At 42.6% G+C, this 15,479-nt stretch overlaps 1 protein-coding gene across 14 annotated transcripts in view; it reads right to left on the bottom strand.

Moving 5' to 3' along the window:
• Positions 1 to 15,226, bottom strand: part of L3MBTL3 (L3MBTL histone methyl-lysine binding protein 3) — a 127,887-nt gene extending 112,661 nt beyond the window's left edge. For 4 of the 14 annotated variants that reach the window (XM_063813459.1, XM_063813461.1, XM_016956295.4 and 1 more), the window contains exons 1-2: positions 9,189 to 9,451; positions 6,623 to 6,701 (exon numbers count right to left, since the gene is read on the bottom strand). The gene's annotated coding sequence lies outside the window, so the exon portion shown is untranslated. Of the gene's footprint in view, positions 1 to 6,622; positions 6,702 to 8,262; positions 8,673 to 9,188; positions 9,556 to 9,664; positions 9,843 to 10,237; positions 10,540 to 12,621; positions 12,689 to 15,079 lie in introns of those variants that run through there. The other 10 variants (XM_063813458.1, XM_009451987.4, XM_063813465.1 and 7 more) reach the window with 6 other exon arrangements.
• Positions 15,227 to 15,479: the final 253 nt, after the last annotated feature.

Raw genomic sequence — 15,479 nt, 5'->3', positions numbered from 1 at the left:
AAAATTCTAACAACTAGGCTGCTAAGTATTTGTTTACCTCTTTGGCAGAAGCATAACATCACCACTCCAAGAAACTCTCCTTATATAAGTGTCAGTGGAGAACACATCAAAAGAAGTTAAATTCAAACCTCTTAAACAGACTTATTCAATAAGGATAAGAGAAAAATCTAAACTCACACTTGAAGCATCTCTCAACAAACACACATTGCTACGAAGAAAAATATTCCTTTCAAATCAAGCATGACAGAGACCAGCTTTGATATTCTACTCATCCTGCCTGATAAGTACTCTGAATCACACACATATTGGAATTAAGGTCTGTTGTGGAGAGATGTGAAATCTGTCCTAAGGACCTAAGTTCATAGATTTTAGGCAGGAAAAACTCTAGATCATTATTTCAATGTGAGAACTGAAATCTTAGCAGCATCAAGAACAAATTCTTGAGAAGTTGGGTCTTCTGTTCTCAAATCCATCCCTGCAGAGGAGACACCTGAGTGTGAACTAATCCATGCTGCCTTTAAACATGAAATCAGCGGTTCCATCTTATTGATATTTTCTCAAAAACATTGTCCCTTCATCAGCTAGTCATATTTTAATGTGAACAATCCTATTTATAATGTTACAATGGTCTCTCTGATTTGCTACCTTGTCTGCCATGGAGATCATGTGCAAAGGGTAGTCACCAAAGGCAACCTTTACAAAATCTCAACTTCCTGCCCTTCTGTGTTACTGTAAGAAGGACGAATTATTTGAGATTCTGTGGCCTAACCTACTTACTTCCTCTAAAGAAGGAACAGAAAATGAAAAATGCCTTTCAAGAAAAAAAAAAAAAAAGGTACACAGAAAGTGAAATCACAAACTGACATTAACGGGCCTATGGCATATTTAATAGACTCTCATTAAATGCTTTTATTTTAAATTCATGTTCAACGTACAGACTATACCTCAATTTGAGTCAGACATATTTTTAAAGTGCTAGCATATCATCAACATACTATACTAGAAGGGTAATAATAGAAATTTTACACCCATTAGAGGGATTCAAGGGCCATAAAAAGAACAAGAACCTGACACAGAAATTTCTATGCATATGCTAAATATGCATGAACTAAAATTTTAAAAGAAAAACTAAAAGTACTCTCTTGTTCTTTTTTATTTTACTTCATAATTTTTAATGCTAAAAGTAGTATCTTCTTTTTTCTTATTTTGCTTCATATTTTTATAGAACATAAAGCTAAAATTAAAAGATTTACACTTGATTTCTCTTTTGCATGTAATGAATTAGATTTGGCTAGATTTTTTTTCTTTCACAGAAGTCTACAGGCTTATCTTGATAACCATTTGTAGCCAACCTCCTTATCAATAGACTGAACAGCTAAGCCTCAAGTCCACCCAATTAGACCACAAACCAATACGGTGAATTACTAAGATCATTTAACAACCAGACCAGATTGACCACCTAGGAATTTCAATTCACTATTCAGGGTTCAACAGTGTAATGGATGGAGAAAAATAATCAACTGATTTTGGTACCTAAGCAATCATACCCAAAATGTTCTAGTAACTAAATTAGCTTAATTCCACAAAATTTATGTAATATAAAGCTATGGTCCAGCCTTTAAAAGGTCTGGTACATAGTATATGCTCAAAAAATGTTTTAAATAGAACTTCAACAAAGGAGAAACAGCCCATTACCTTGTAATCAATGCCTACAATGGCATCCTTCTAAGTCAAACTGAAGAACTGCCTGATCCACCGTAACTCATATAAGAGAGAGATATAATTCCCATTGCAATACAAAACCACCCGATGAGTCAAAATAGACTCTTCACCTCATTTTGCAAACATGGGACATACTCTTTTGGTTACAGTGTATAACACCAGTAATTATAGCACTCTTGCTCAGGATCTTAGTCATATTCCCTGTTTTCATCTTATACTTTGATTCTAGGACACATTTCTACCACACCACCCCTCCATTTTCTCCCCACCATTGTCTCTCTTAATTTTCTTCTTTCCTTTTACAATCCTGGCTTTAGAGTAAATTTCATAACCTACTGAGCCTGCCTTGGTAGATTCAGGTCCCATTCTTTCATTGATTGATGCTTTATATATATATCTTTTCATAACTAGTCCTACTACCTTATTGGGTCTCTTCCTATAGAGAACAAATGAAATCTTTATATAAATAAGCCCAGTGATTCCCAAGCCTATTCTGAGTAATGTTTAATCAACAGTTTGTGATCATTTCAAGGCCATGGGCTAGACCAAGGTGTTCTTTTCAGAATAATTCAATAATTGGTCTTTTCTCAATTCTTGGTTTTAAAAAGAAAAAAAAAGAAGAAAGTAAAGCCAGTTTTTCTTCTCATCTATTTTTCTTATACCTGTTCATTATTGCTCATCTTAGTAAACCAATGTAAAAGAGCACATACCTTAATCTGGAAATGTGTTGTTTTTAAAATATTCTATGTGTTACTCTTTTGAAAATCAAAAACCTAAAGACACATCAATCATATGCCAGTATCATTTTCCCTGATTCCACCCCTTTCAAACTGCATAATATGAACAAGTTACTAAGTAACTCTGAGCACCAGTTTGCTCTAAAAGACAAAAAATAATACCCAGTGCTCAAGGTTAGTGAAAGTATGAGAGGTAACAGTCAGTGCCTAGAACAGTACCTGGGCATACAGAAAGCACTCAAAGTATTTTTTGGATGAATAAATAAATATAAAGCATCTAGCTTAATGCTTGATCTTCAGAAGGCACTCGATATACAATTGCACTTAACATTGTATATCAACACTTCATAGGGTTTTAAAAAGAGCAACCCCATCTGCCGGGTCCTATCACAGGAACACATTTACCACCACATCCAGAGATGCCATCACAGTGTCTACAGCATTTATCTACCATTCGCCCACACTTAACCATGGCTTTGTTTTGTTAATTGCCATCGTATGTGTATGGGTTATCTCCCCAACTAGATTAGGAATATACTGAGCCCAAGGATTGATGCTCGATGTCTTTGTAGCCCCAACACATACATTCATTCAACCCTGCTGTAATTGTTGATTTTGTGAAGCAGTTCACAACAGTAATTTAGACAAAATAGACGTTCAATAAGCATCTGTTGGTGGAACACAAAACAATGATTTACAGTGTATATGGGAGAAAGAATAATAATGCAGAAGGCATTTTACTGTTACATATAATATACATATCATTCTTATAATCACCATCCAACCAATCAATTCCAAGTCTACTCAGAAAGAAACTACAGTTTATGAGGAAAGTTCCCTCATCCAAGATCACCCAACTTAACTTTACTCAAGTTCCTCTCAAAGATCCTTGTTCATTCCTCCAAACTATCTTGTCTCCCAAATGGGAATTTTCTAAAGGTCTTTCCCAATTTTACTTCATAAATCAAGCTTAGTTATATATCAAGGATACCCTTTCTTGGTGCTTCTTTTCATCCACCCACTGCATAGCTGCCACAGTCAATACAAATCCGTTCATCATTTCCCACTATTGACTTACATCCACAACCATCAATGAAATAATTTAATACAGTAAAGAGATAATCTGAGAATATTCCTGTTAGATAATGAAGCCCTTTAGAAAATATATCTTCCATGGATCCGCTGAACTTCAAGATGTCACATATAAATGTGCACACATATGAACATATAAATAGTTCTCTCTAAAGACATTATCTTTACCTATACTATAAGCATTCCCAAATCCTTGTGAGGAACAAATCCCTCAATAGTGGCAAGTGGTAACAGTGGAAGATAGTGTAGATCTTCACCAGAAAGTTACCTTGTGAACACACTGGTCAAAGAAAGAATCACCTCAATCCATCTTGCTAGACTCTTGCTAGACACACAACTCAGGCATTCCTTGACAGTGGGTGAAGGGCTTCTTACTCATTTCTGAAGGCGAAGCACTAAAAAAGGAATGCATTATATTGTGCTATGTGTATTGGATGATATGCCATGGTCCTGCATCAGTTAGCCCAGAAATCCATGTTTCCTGGTTCAAGAGCTCCAAAGAGTGCTAGAGCCCTCATCCTTTCCTACTGGTACCATGTGCAACTGTTATACTATTATTAGAAGAGCTCATTATGTCTAGTCCCAGAGTAAGGATCTCTAGAACTCCTCAAGAGCAAGGATCTCGTCTTTTAAGTGTTCAACACTGTAAGAGCTCAGAAAAAAACTGGTTAAGTAACTAGTAGAAACAATACTGCAGGGATCACTCAAGTTATCCATCCTTGGGATGCCAACGGTATATCCCACCCACCACATAAAGTAAGTTCTCTCATAAATTCCCCATCCTAACTGCACTACTATAAACAGCATTGGCTGAAATATAGAATTCTTAAAAATAAACTACCAACCCAGTCGAAATTCTTTAAGAATCAACTCTCAATTACTCAGGGACTAATTAAACAGGACATATACTTCTTTTTTCCACTCCTATTGGGTTTTTGGATTCTTAGAACATTGATTGGATAATCTCCAAAGAGTGGAGATGAAGTAAAACTAAAACCTGTCAGGGTTCATTTTGTCAGGTTCAGTAGCATCAAATCGAAAATAATAATAGATAGTACTTACAATTTTTTTAATCTAGATTTTACATAGTTGGCTATAATTAGATTGCAGCCAAAGAGGTCTAGAAAACAAGGAGGAAAAGCCCTACTTGGACATTTCCTAAATTCAGTCATTCGGAGGACTCATGTTCTGGCCCCTATAGTTAGTTTAAATCATTACTACTCCAGTTACCTATTTTCTCATCCTCATCTCCCAGCAGACTCATGCAACTAAAATATTAATTACAGTACATTAATTCCCCTCACACCAACCCTTCTACTTTCATCACCCTACCATTTTCACAATTAGGCATCATTTTAACGTATTTCTTTCATTTACTCCTTCTACTTATTAAATGACTAGTTTGGGATAAATAAATTTCAGGTTTTGTATTCCGCACCATGTTAGAGCATGGTCTCTTCCCTCAAAGAGCCAATAGTATACAAGGGAAACTACTTTTTTCTCAAGACAAGATATACTCCTAGAAATATTCCGAGAAGTCCATACAATACACACATCAGAAACCAATCTAAAAATTTTAGCCAAGTGTTAAATCACTATATTCTGACTTAGACAATCTACCTCCAGCCCTTCATAAAGCTGGACGAAGGTAAAATGATATGACCACTATACATCTGAATAACTCTTTATGGTTCTCAAAATCTGATTTTATTTGATTCTTTTAACAAAAGATGCAAGGCAAGTATTGCTGTTCCCACTCTGTAGATGAGGAAATGGAGGCTGAAGGAGGTAGAGTGACATATACAAGGTGATATATCTAGTTATTAAATTTAGTCTTCTGATTCCTATTCTAGCATTCTATCCACAGACACAGTGACTCCCCAGACAAAGAAAAATAAGCAGTGTCTTCAACTCAGCACATTTAAACATGAAATTCACCATCTTAGGAAACAGATTTTACTCTTCTTGAACCCTAGTTGTCTGCAGGACCTTCCTATAGCTGTTCTTGCCCCATTGTCTCTGCTGCATATCCACATGGACCAGATCTACTCATTTTGCTAATTATACAATTCGAAATGATCCACAAGCAGCAAATGACAATAAACTCCTGTTAATCATTTTTATATCAATAATTACTCATTTTGATTTCTAGATTACACCTGGCCCAATGAAGGTTGTTAGTTCTGCTCTAAAAAGGTAGGCTAATTTTGGTTTTCTTTTGTTTTTGCCAAACAAGATTTAGCGACCCCTTTATTACTCAAGACAGAGAGGGCAGGAAAGCAGGCAGAAAAGGAGAGGGGAAGATTAAAGGAAGAAAAAAAAGGTATAAACAGTAGAAAGCACTGGAGTAGCACAAATGTACTGAAATGTTCTACCTTCAGAGATGGCTGCCCCCTCTGCCTGAGAATGACCTTTGCCCTAAAAGAAGGACCTGGAGTATTGGAAAGAAGCCAACACCCTCCAAAATTACCAAAGAGATCTTAGTAGACAACAGCTGTATTCCCTGTGGAGGTATGTTCAAAAGTTGACAAGTCTAAGCTAACACACTGAAACTCACTCATAACCCTGCAACATGGCACTTGGCACAAGTCAGCCCATCTTGGATTTATGCCATAGAAGTTATGTGACAAATACCCCCAAAGCACCCAATGTAAATTTCATTCACAAAATTTTACCACTGGCCCCCCAAGACATTTAGAGTTCCAGAATCTTCCATATCGCTGTATAACAATGTAACACTTAATTTACAATCATTTTATTCCAGTTTTTCCATTTTTTCAACTCCAAAGAATAAAACATTTACTTTCAGTAGAAAACAGGTGCTAAAATGCTAATTAAGAATCTAGTAAGTAAGGCAATACAAAGATTATCCAGGACAATCTCATAACTTCCTAATGTTTCATCCAAACTACAATTACATTTAGTGTCAATACATTCATGCATTCAAAGCAGCCCCACAAAATGATGTTTTTCTGCCAACCCTGTCTCATACTCTCCTTCCTGATCTCCAAATGCAGCTTTTTAACATTTGCAGGTATGTCAAGCAATTTATTTCAACAAGCGGGTCTTACCTTTCGGCGGTGATGAAACACAGAACTCTCTGGCGATCTTCACAATTGCTGTCCACTCTCAAAATTTCTCCTAAGGGTTCTAGCATTGGTTTAAAGAGAGGGAAGGTAAAATCAAAACACTGTCATCAAAAAGAAACCTTCAAATCCACCATCCCCAATTAAGAAGCTTACATTCTGAATCACTTAGGCATAATTTTACACCATGCCACTCGGTAAATTAAAATAAAATAAGCTGGTTCTAGATGAGTTGAAATGGATTTTAATCATTCGTATCATTCCCATGTCCTAAATTCACCCAATAACGTCTCTCCTGTTGTATATGACAGGCAGGTGAAAGTTACAAGGATCATTTGAGTCAACTTTAATTTCCCTCACTGCTTTTATCTTTAAAATTAAAGATATTTTACAGAAAACACACTGGAAAAAGAATAGATATTACATAAAATTTTTGCCCACATATTTAAGGACTTTAAATCACAAATTATACAAGTATTCAGAAATAATTTCGTACTCAGTGAAACAAAATTACAGTCTTAGAACCAAAAGGGACCACTTATTCGGACTATACATAACTATACAGCTAAGAAACTACATAAAATTGCCTTATACTTATCAGACAGTAAAATGAACAGCTCATATAAAAGACAAATCTCAACTAAAGGTCTTTTCCATTTCTTCAAACTTTTAAACACATTTCAACTTAGCAGTTTTATTAACATGCAAAATAAAGTCATCAGCTGAGACTCGTTAATTAAAAATTGATCAGAGGTACAGACACCGATAAATGCAAAAGCAAACAATTGTTTCCAATTCAGGGAGCGATCAATCTCAAATCCCTGAATAAAAGCAAAGTGTCTTTCCCATATAACTCATGTAGGATGGAAGTTACAGGGTCTGAGTCCTCAGAATTCATTGCTTCGATTTACTAAACTTTCAATTTCTGATCAGCATCCTTTCACACAACATCTGGCTGCTCGCTCAGGTCCTCTAATTACTTCCACGTCTGAACGGACTACGTAGCTACAAGTAAAGGCCAAACTTTGCTCTCGGCCTTCCGAACTTAAAAGACGCGTTCAACCACTAGAGGTCTCCCCTTGGCCAGTTTTGCACGTTCGCTATTTTGCTGCACTTGAAACTTTCCGGAGAAATGCTCTCTACTCGAGTCAGTGTTTTTCTAAAAACTTGCGCAAAAATCCACGCGACCGAGATAGCCAGCACAGAGCCTCTCGGACTCCCTAAACCAATAAAGACATCACAAACAACGCTCTAGGAAAACCAAAAGGAGAACTGGACGCACTCGCCCCGGCCGCGCCCCCCCACCCCAAATTCTTATTTCTCATCTCAGTTTCCCCTAACCTAACAATTAAAAATCTATTTTTGTTTCTGTGCACTCTGAATGATCTCGAATGCATTTTTCTGGCGGTGGCCCCGAGGTGGAGAAGAAGCGGGCCAAGGGATGCGGGGCGTTGGGGGTGGGGGCGGTGAGGGGGAGGGCCGTGCTCACAGCGCCCGAGGAAGTTGCCTAAGGAAAGGGACTCCGTTTTTCGGGTCCCCTCAAAAAATCGGCGGGGAGGGGAAGGAAAAGGAAGCGGGGTGGTGGCAGCAGGGGGACTCAGAAGGGAAACCGAAGCAACGTTTACCTCCGTCTCCCGTGGAAGGGTGGGGTAGAGCCGCGGTCCCCGCGCCCTGGAGAGCGGCTAGTTACCCCCACCTCCCTCTGAGCGCAGACGGACAGACCGACGCCCCCAGCCCTCCGCGGGGACCCGGGAGGAACCCGCCCGCTTTTAAACTTTCTCTCACGGTCGCGCTGCGGGCCGTGCTTTGACCGGGACTGGGGGAGGGGGGAATCGCAGGGCCTTTTTTTCTTTAGAGGTAATTAAAGTTTTACCACCAGTCCAAAAGTTGCGCCCTCCCCCCGCCCGTGCCACCGTGCCCTCCTCCCCTTCCAGGGCTCTCAAGTTTTCCTCCCCGCCCGGCGGCCCCCACACTCCACCAGCTCGCGGGGCGCGCGGCGGATGCCTCGGCTCCTGCGCTTCCCGATCCCCACCCCCGCCGGCCTCTACTTCCCCCCGCCCCGCCGCCGCGGCGCGAGGACGGCCCGCGGGGCCCAGGACGCGAGTGTGCAAAGCCCATTATTCCGGAACCGCACACGCACGCGGCGCGAGGCGGGCGGCGGCCCCGGCCCCGACCCCTCTTTTCCTCCCCAGGATAAGGCAGGCGTAAACAAGTTGCAGGAAAAGCAGCCCCGCGCCGCCCCCACCCTCCCCCCACAAGCCCGCCGCCCCGGCGCGGCCGCCGCCGCCTCCCGACACACGCCCGCGCCCGCGCCCGCACCCGGGCCGGCGCGGCGCGGCACGGCGCGGGGCGAACGCCGCGACGGCGCGGGCTCCCGGCCCGGCCCGCGGCCCGCGCCCTCTCCCGCGCGGACGGCCGCCGCGGGCCCGCGCCGCCTCGCTTCCCAAAGCACTTTCCTGCCTCGGGCAGAAATAAACCGGAGGGTTTATTTTTGTGCAACTTTCCCAAAATGGCGGAAATTGGAGCTGATCTATATGAAATTCTCACACACTCCGTTGGGAAGAGGGAGGCGGCGAGGAAGCCACGCAAACTCTCGGCCGCCGAGCCCCGCCGCGGGTCCGTGTGTGTGCGTGCGTGTGAGTGTGCGTGTGCGCGGTGGGAGTCGGGCAGGCCTTTCCGCCGCGCACACACACAGCACACGCCGGGGAGACGCGCCTGCACATTCAACCAGTCCATTCTCCGCAGCCCGAAAGGGGAGAAAGTGGCCCGGCCTCTTTTCCCACTGCCTCGGTCTCCCGTACTTGTACTTCTCGCGCTCGCCCGCCCGCTCGCTCGCTCTCCGGTGCGCGCCCGGCACAAAGGCCACACGGGCGGAGGGGGCCGCAGGGGCGGCGCGCGGGGCTCGCGCCTCCCGCCGCACCGATCCGCGGCCCCGGCCGCCCCCGCGCCCCCCGCCGGCGCCCCCCGCCTCGGCGGCCGCGCTCGCCGCCTGGGCTGCGGCTCCGCGGCGCCCACCCGGACACGCACCCCGGCGGAGCCCGGCGCCGCCGCGCTCCCCCACCCCGCGCCCGGTGTCACGAAAGCGACCAAAGTGACAAGCTCGGGGGGCGCGGGGGAGGGGGCCACACGCATCCCGCCGCCTGCGCGCCAGCCTGAGCCCAACGCGGCCGCCTCGCCCCGGCTCCCTTCCGCACGGCCCCCCACACCCTTCCCCGTGTGCGCGCAAAGAAAAAAATACAAGTCTCTCCTCCCCCCATTTTTTCCTTTCTCTTTTCTCTCTCTTTTGTTCCTCTTTCACACTCGCACTCACTACTTCAGAGTGAGATGCCCAGAGACTCCCCCTCCAGCCGTTTCCGAGTCACTTGCCCACTTTTTTCCCCGGGATTAAGTTTTCTCCTCTTTCCCAGAGGCGCAGAGAAGTGGGGGAGAAACCCCTTCTGTCCCTCCCCTCCCCTGATCTGTTTCACAAGACGAGGGTGCGCTTCCTTCCCTCTATAGGGCTCTTAACTTTCATCCTCACCCAGAAAAATAAATGAATGGCTTTTGCACGGACAAATCTTCAGATTAATTAGAGATTAGATCCGATCAACCGCTTCTTACCCCCAAATTTTCTCTTTTTTTTTTCTCCGTCTCACGAGTAGTCCTGACAAATGGTCCAGGGCTGCGGGCGTAGTGCGCATGTGCGCGTAGAGTCAGGGCTGGGGAGAGGGGAAACTGCGCTGGTGCCGGTGCCGCCGCCGCCGCCGCCGCCGCCGCTGCCGGGGAGGCTCGCTCTGGCTTCCCTGTTACTGCTGCTGCGCCTTCGCCGCTGGAAAGCAGCAATAAAGCCGGGTGGCAAATGCAGCTGCCCGCAGATCCTGTTTCAGGTGCATCTTTTCAATAGCCCGGTCACCGCCTCAGAGCTGGTTCAAGAACAGTCCAAACAAATAGGAAACACTGCTAAGGTTCCAGATTTCTTTGTCTATTTTTCACTTTACTTTTTTTAAAGGCAATTCTCAGAGCAGCGAATCCACCATGTGCTGTGAAATGTATGCATTCAGCCATTAAAGAGTGGGCCTTAGTCTTGCACAAACACTACCCAAAGGCTAAATACATGCTACAGGTCATGAAAAGTAACAAAGTTGTAAGCTTTGGGAGAGTACAATCTCCCTCTCTTTGATGGCTGGAACAATGCATAATAAAGAAAGTGTGCATATAAAACTTGTGCCTTCTTTCCGCTTCCTAAGTGCGGATCTTTATTGACAACTCCAACATGTTAGGCCTCTGTCGAGTAATAGGCTGAGATTCCTACAGTAACTTAGAACACTGTGAAAGTCCCTTGGCAATAAGCAGGTCCAGGACTACCCTCTTAAGGTATTCAGTCAAGATGGCTGAGCGGTCCTAAATGGCAAAACCTGTCTTTGTTAAAGCGTCAAAACTAGATCAAAAGAGTATTACATTTCAGTATTGACAGCTTTCGGCGCATTGACTGCGGGCCGCCGTTTGGACAGCTTCACTGGTCTTTTCCACTGAATAGGAGTACTTACAAAATAATTTGAGTAATTAAAGTTTTGATAAACATTTTGATGTCAATAGCAGAGTTTGCTGTGTGAAAAAAAAAGTAGCATATGTGATTTTAGGAATGAGGGAAGCATGTCTTAGATTTTGCAGGAGTGGGGAGGTAAAAGGAAGTCCCCATCCCCAGAGTAGACTATTTATTTTGCATCTAATAAAGGGTAAAGGAGGCCCTTTTCTGAAACTGCTGCCTGAGGCCTAGAATTTAAATATATCACAGATGGAAGTTCTATATTAAAAATCCTTCTCCAGTGTAGGGAATATTATTCTTGATTGAATTTTTTCACTTAAGGAATGTTTCTTGAACCAGTTTCAGAAAATAAACTCTTAAATTCTTTCCTTAGGACCATGAAATTACCCTATAGAAGCAGACCACCCGATATATCTAATGTTGGGGTAGTGACCAAATTCTCCAAACCAAAAATCAGGCCATATGCCTTAACATGTACTCCAGAACAAAGGGACAAATCCTGTGAAGCTGAAATGAACTTATAAAATGCTTCATACGTTGAACAGCCGTTGGCTGAGGGGTGTGAAGTAGAGAAGGCTGGGTAGTGAGAGCTGTAGATGATCTCAAACCACCAGTTCACTATTGATTTCACCCACCACATTCAACCCTTTTCAGAGCTGTTCCCAAACAGCTTAATTAACTGATCTGAATTTCAGCTTCTCTCCTTTTCTCTCTAGCCCTTGAATAATAAGCAGTGAAATGGCCAAAGGCAAACTACAGGAGAAGGAAAGAAAGGGCATGAGCTATGTACAAAACTAAGACCTTGCCCCCATGGAAACTAAATTAATTTTAGATTCCTCTTTCTGAAAAATCCATTTTAGATTCCTTCTCTCAAGATAATTTCTAGATGATATTTCTGTTGCACATATGTTTTCAGTGATACTGGTTCAACAGTCTATAAATGTGTATTAATGGCCTACCTGTGCTAAGTGCTCTGCAAGGTGCTGGGGATAAACAGGTGACCAAAACTAGGCCCCAGCTACAAGAAATTCAGCCTGGTGGAGAGACAGTGTAGTAAATTGGGCATTATATTACAGTAATGTTATATGGAAAATGTTATAGCAGAGGTATGTAGAGCAAACACAGTTGAGCACCAGCGGCAATAAGGAAAGGCTTTACAGTAGAAGTGATGGCTAAGCTGATTCTTGAAGGACAAACATCCAGGGTACATGATGCCATCCTTCTTCCCAGAAGGTGTCTGGGAACATGAACCAATCAGAGAAGTCCTGAGTAAAGGTCCGAGTGTTTCAAGAGCAAGGCTTGCCTAGAAAGTGTACTGACAGAGGTTCACTAACAGAAATAAGGATGACTTGAGGCTCTCTATGATACACTCTTTCTCCTCCGGAGATCATTATTAAAACCTCATCTCAATTTTTCTCAAGATGTGGTTCAGGATAGTAAAGATTTTGAAAGTACTCACTTGTAGGAATAATGACTTTAAAGGCTGCTGTCAAAGTTTTCTACAAAGAATCCTTTGGCGCCACTATCTAAAACAGAGGCAAAATACATTATTAGAAGCTAGGTAACATGATTTTATTCTTTGCATAAATGTGTACTATTTACTGGACCTTTTTCCATCTGTTCACTAAACGGTAATATACTAGCAGAGGCTTCTTTGCCGTCTATTCCACCTTCTGCCATTCACTCACTTGTTAATGATTCATGATGAATGCCTTCTTTCCCGCATCACTTAATCTCATCATCCTCTACCACTCTCCCACCTTCCCATCCCACCCTCCTCCACCCTGCCACATGTAAATACCAAATCCATGCTTCAGGTTCAGGTCTATAACTTCCCTGACATCCCACACTCAGCTATGAGCTCACTCCTTTATTTTTCTTTATATTTATTTGTTTATACCCAAACTTGTTCACCCCAAAATGATTTCAGGTTACTACATTCCCAAATATTCTGAAGCTAAAGTCATTTTACATCGAAAATGTTTTAAACAAATCACTGTACTCACTCTCCAGAGAATTTTTGAAGCCTCTCATCACCCCATCCCCCACCCTCATGGATGTCATTCAAAACTTCTCACTGTACTCCATCCTGGAACGTCGATGCTGCATGCACTTCATTTTAGAAATCTTAGCTCCTGCAGGATGTGGTGGCTCACGCCTGTAATCCCAGCACTTCAGGAGGCCTAGGTAGATGGATCATCTGAGGTCAGGCGTTCGAGACCAGCCCAGCCAACATGGTGAAACCCCGTCTCTACTAAAGATACAAAATTATCTGGGCATGGTGGTGCATGCCTACAATCCCAGCTACTTGGGAGGCTGAGGCAAGAGAATCACTTGAACCCAGGAGGCAGAGGTTGCAGTAAGCCGAGATTGCATCATTGCATTCCAGCCTGGGCAACAAGAGCGAAACTCTGTCTCAAAACAAATAAACAAACAAACAAAAATGCTTAGCACCCTTTTCCTAACACTATGCTTGTCCTGCATTGATAAGACAGGCCCCTCATGTCCTGGAAAAATTCAAGGATTACATTTTCCATGAGCCAGCCCTTCACAAATTGAAAGTGCCCAGGAGTGAAGTCCAAGAGACTGGTGTTCTAATCCAGTTCTGCTACCACCACTGGGAACCATTAGGCATGTCACCTCACGTCTTAGGAGCTTCAATTCTCTCCCTACTTAGATAAAGTAAACAGAGTAATTGATTTTTTCCCTTTTTTTTCCTTTTAATTGGCCCTGCTTCCTGGAGTTTTTGTTGTTGTGTTTTGGAGGCAGTGGCTTGCTCTGTCACCTGGGCTGGAGTTTAATGGCGCAATCACAGCTCACTGCAGCCTCGACTTCCCAAGCTCAAATGATCTTCCCACCTCAGCCTCCCAAGTAGCTAGGACTACAGGTGCATGCCACCATGCCTGGCTGATGTTTTTTATGTTTTGTAGAGATGGAGATCTCGTTATGTTGCCCTGGTGGTTTCAAACTCCTGAGCTCAAGTGATCCTCCTGCCTCGGCCTCCCAAAGTGCTGGAGTTACAGGAATGAGCCACTGCGCTCAGTCTGATTTCTGAAGTCTCCTTGAAAGCCATGTATCTCCCCACTCCTTCTCACATAACAGCAACACAATCATATTTTAGTACAAATAATACGGAACCGAGAAAGGGATTTTTAAGTAAAGAGTAAAGGCTCATCCGATAGGTGTCATAATGTTATCAATGAATAGCTCATTCAGCTTGGCTTAAGCCTGGTACTAATGAGATGAAGGTCATGGGTTTCATTCCCTAATGGCTAGTTAGTTTTGATCTGTTTCATAGCCACAGACTGCTTTCCTAACCCCGGTCCCCCATGTTACAATGTGTGCTATTGGTCACAAGTCTTAAGGTAAAATTGAACCTTTCTATAGAAATTTTCTAAAAGAACAATTCTTGAAATCATCCTTTTAATGTATTATCTTACTGTTACATATGAGTCAAGTTATTGATTTTTTTTAGCCTATATAATTGTGTGCTCTGTGTTTTTCCAACTATAAAAATGATGTTAACATTGATTTGGCCAAAATTCTTATCATTGATATTTGTAAGAGCTGAGTTTGGTCTTCCTGTTAATGTTCTAGATAACACTGAAATGTTCTTATAGGTCTTTTCATTTGAATACCAGTCTCTTGCTTGTGATACATCTGTATCCAACACTCAGCACAAAGCTTGTGATAGTGAAATGTAATTGAAATGCTGAGGGGGAAAAAAGGGGGTATAGTACTCATCAGGTAAGGAAAGGATTATAATATGTATCACATTCTAAACATCGTAAGGAAATTAAATATATAAAGATGTGATGTGAATATATATTATCATTTCATTTAGATATGAAGAAGTTAAGATAGAAATATTGCAGACATATTCAAAAGAATAGAATAATATGGGATTGTCAACTGACTTCTAAATTAAAAAGACGGTTGATAATTCTTCATAACACACTCACTTAAAACCTAAATTCAGAAGCCATATAACAAACAATATTGGAAGGAACAAGCCAGACTTCAGAACATGCCTGTGACAATAGCCACCAGTACACTGAGATCCTGGTTCTAGAATGTTCTTTCCATTTGACCTGATCTCCTGGCCACAGCTGATTGGTCCAGGATTGGGCATGTAATCTAAGGGCTGAGTAGAATAGCAGGGGTGGCCTGTGAGTCAGCAGGGAATGTGCTTCCCATATGAATAGCCAATCATATTCTCACACTTGGCCACATTAACTGAAGACACTGGGGACACTGGGGTTAAAAGTTAGTTGATAGCCATTACAAAAGCAATTAATAAACAACTCAGAGAGAAAA

Source organism: Pan troglodytes, chromosome 5 (genome assembly GCF_028858775.2).
Source record: "Pan troglodytes isolate AG18354 chromosome 5, NHGRI_mPanTro3-v2.0_pri, whole genome shotgun sequence".
NCBI classification, from domain to species: Eukaryota; Metazoa; Chordata; class Mammalia; order Primates; family Hominidae; genus Pan; species Pan troglodytes.
The sequence above is the reverse complement of the archived record's forward strand: the minus strand, read 5'-3'. Positions and strand labels throughout refer to the sequence as shown.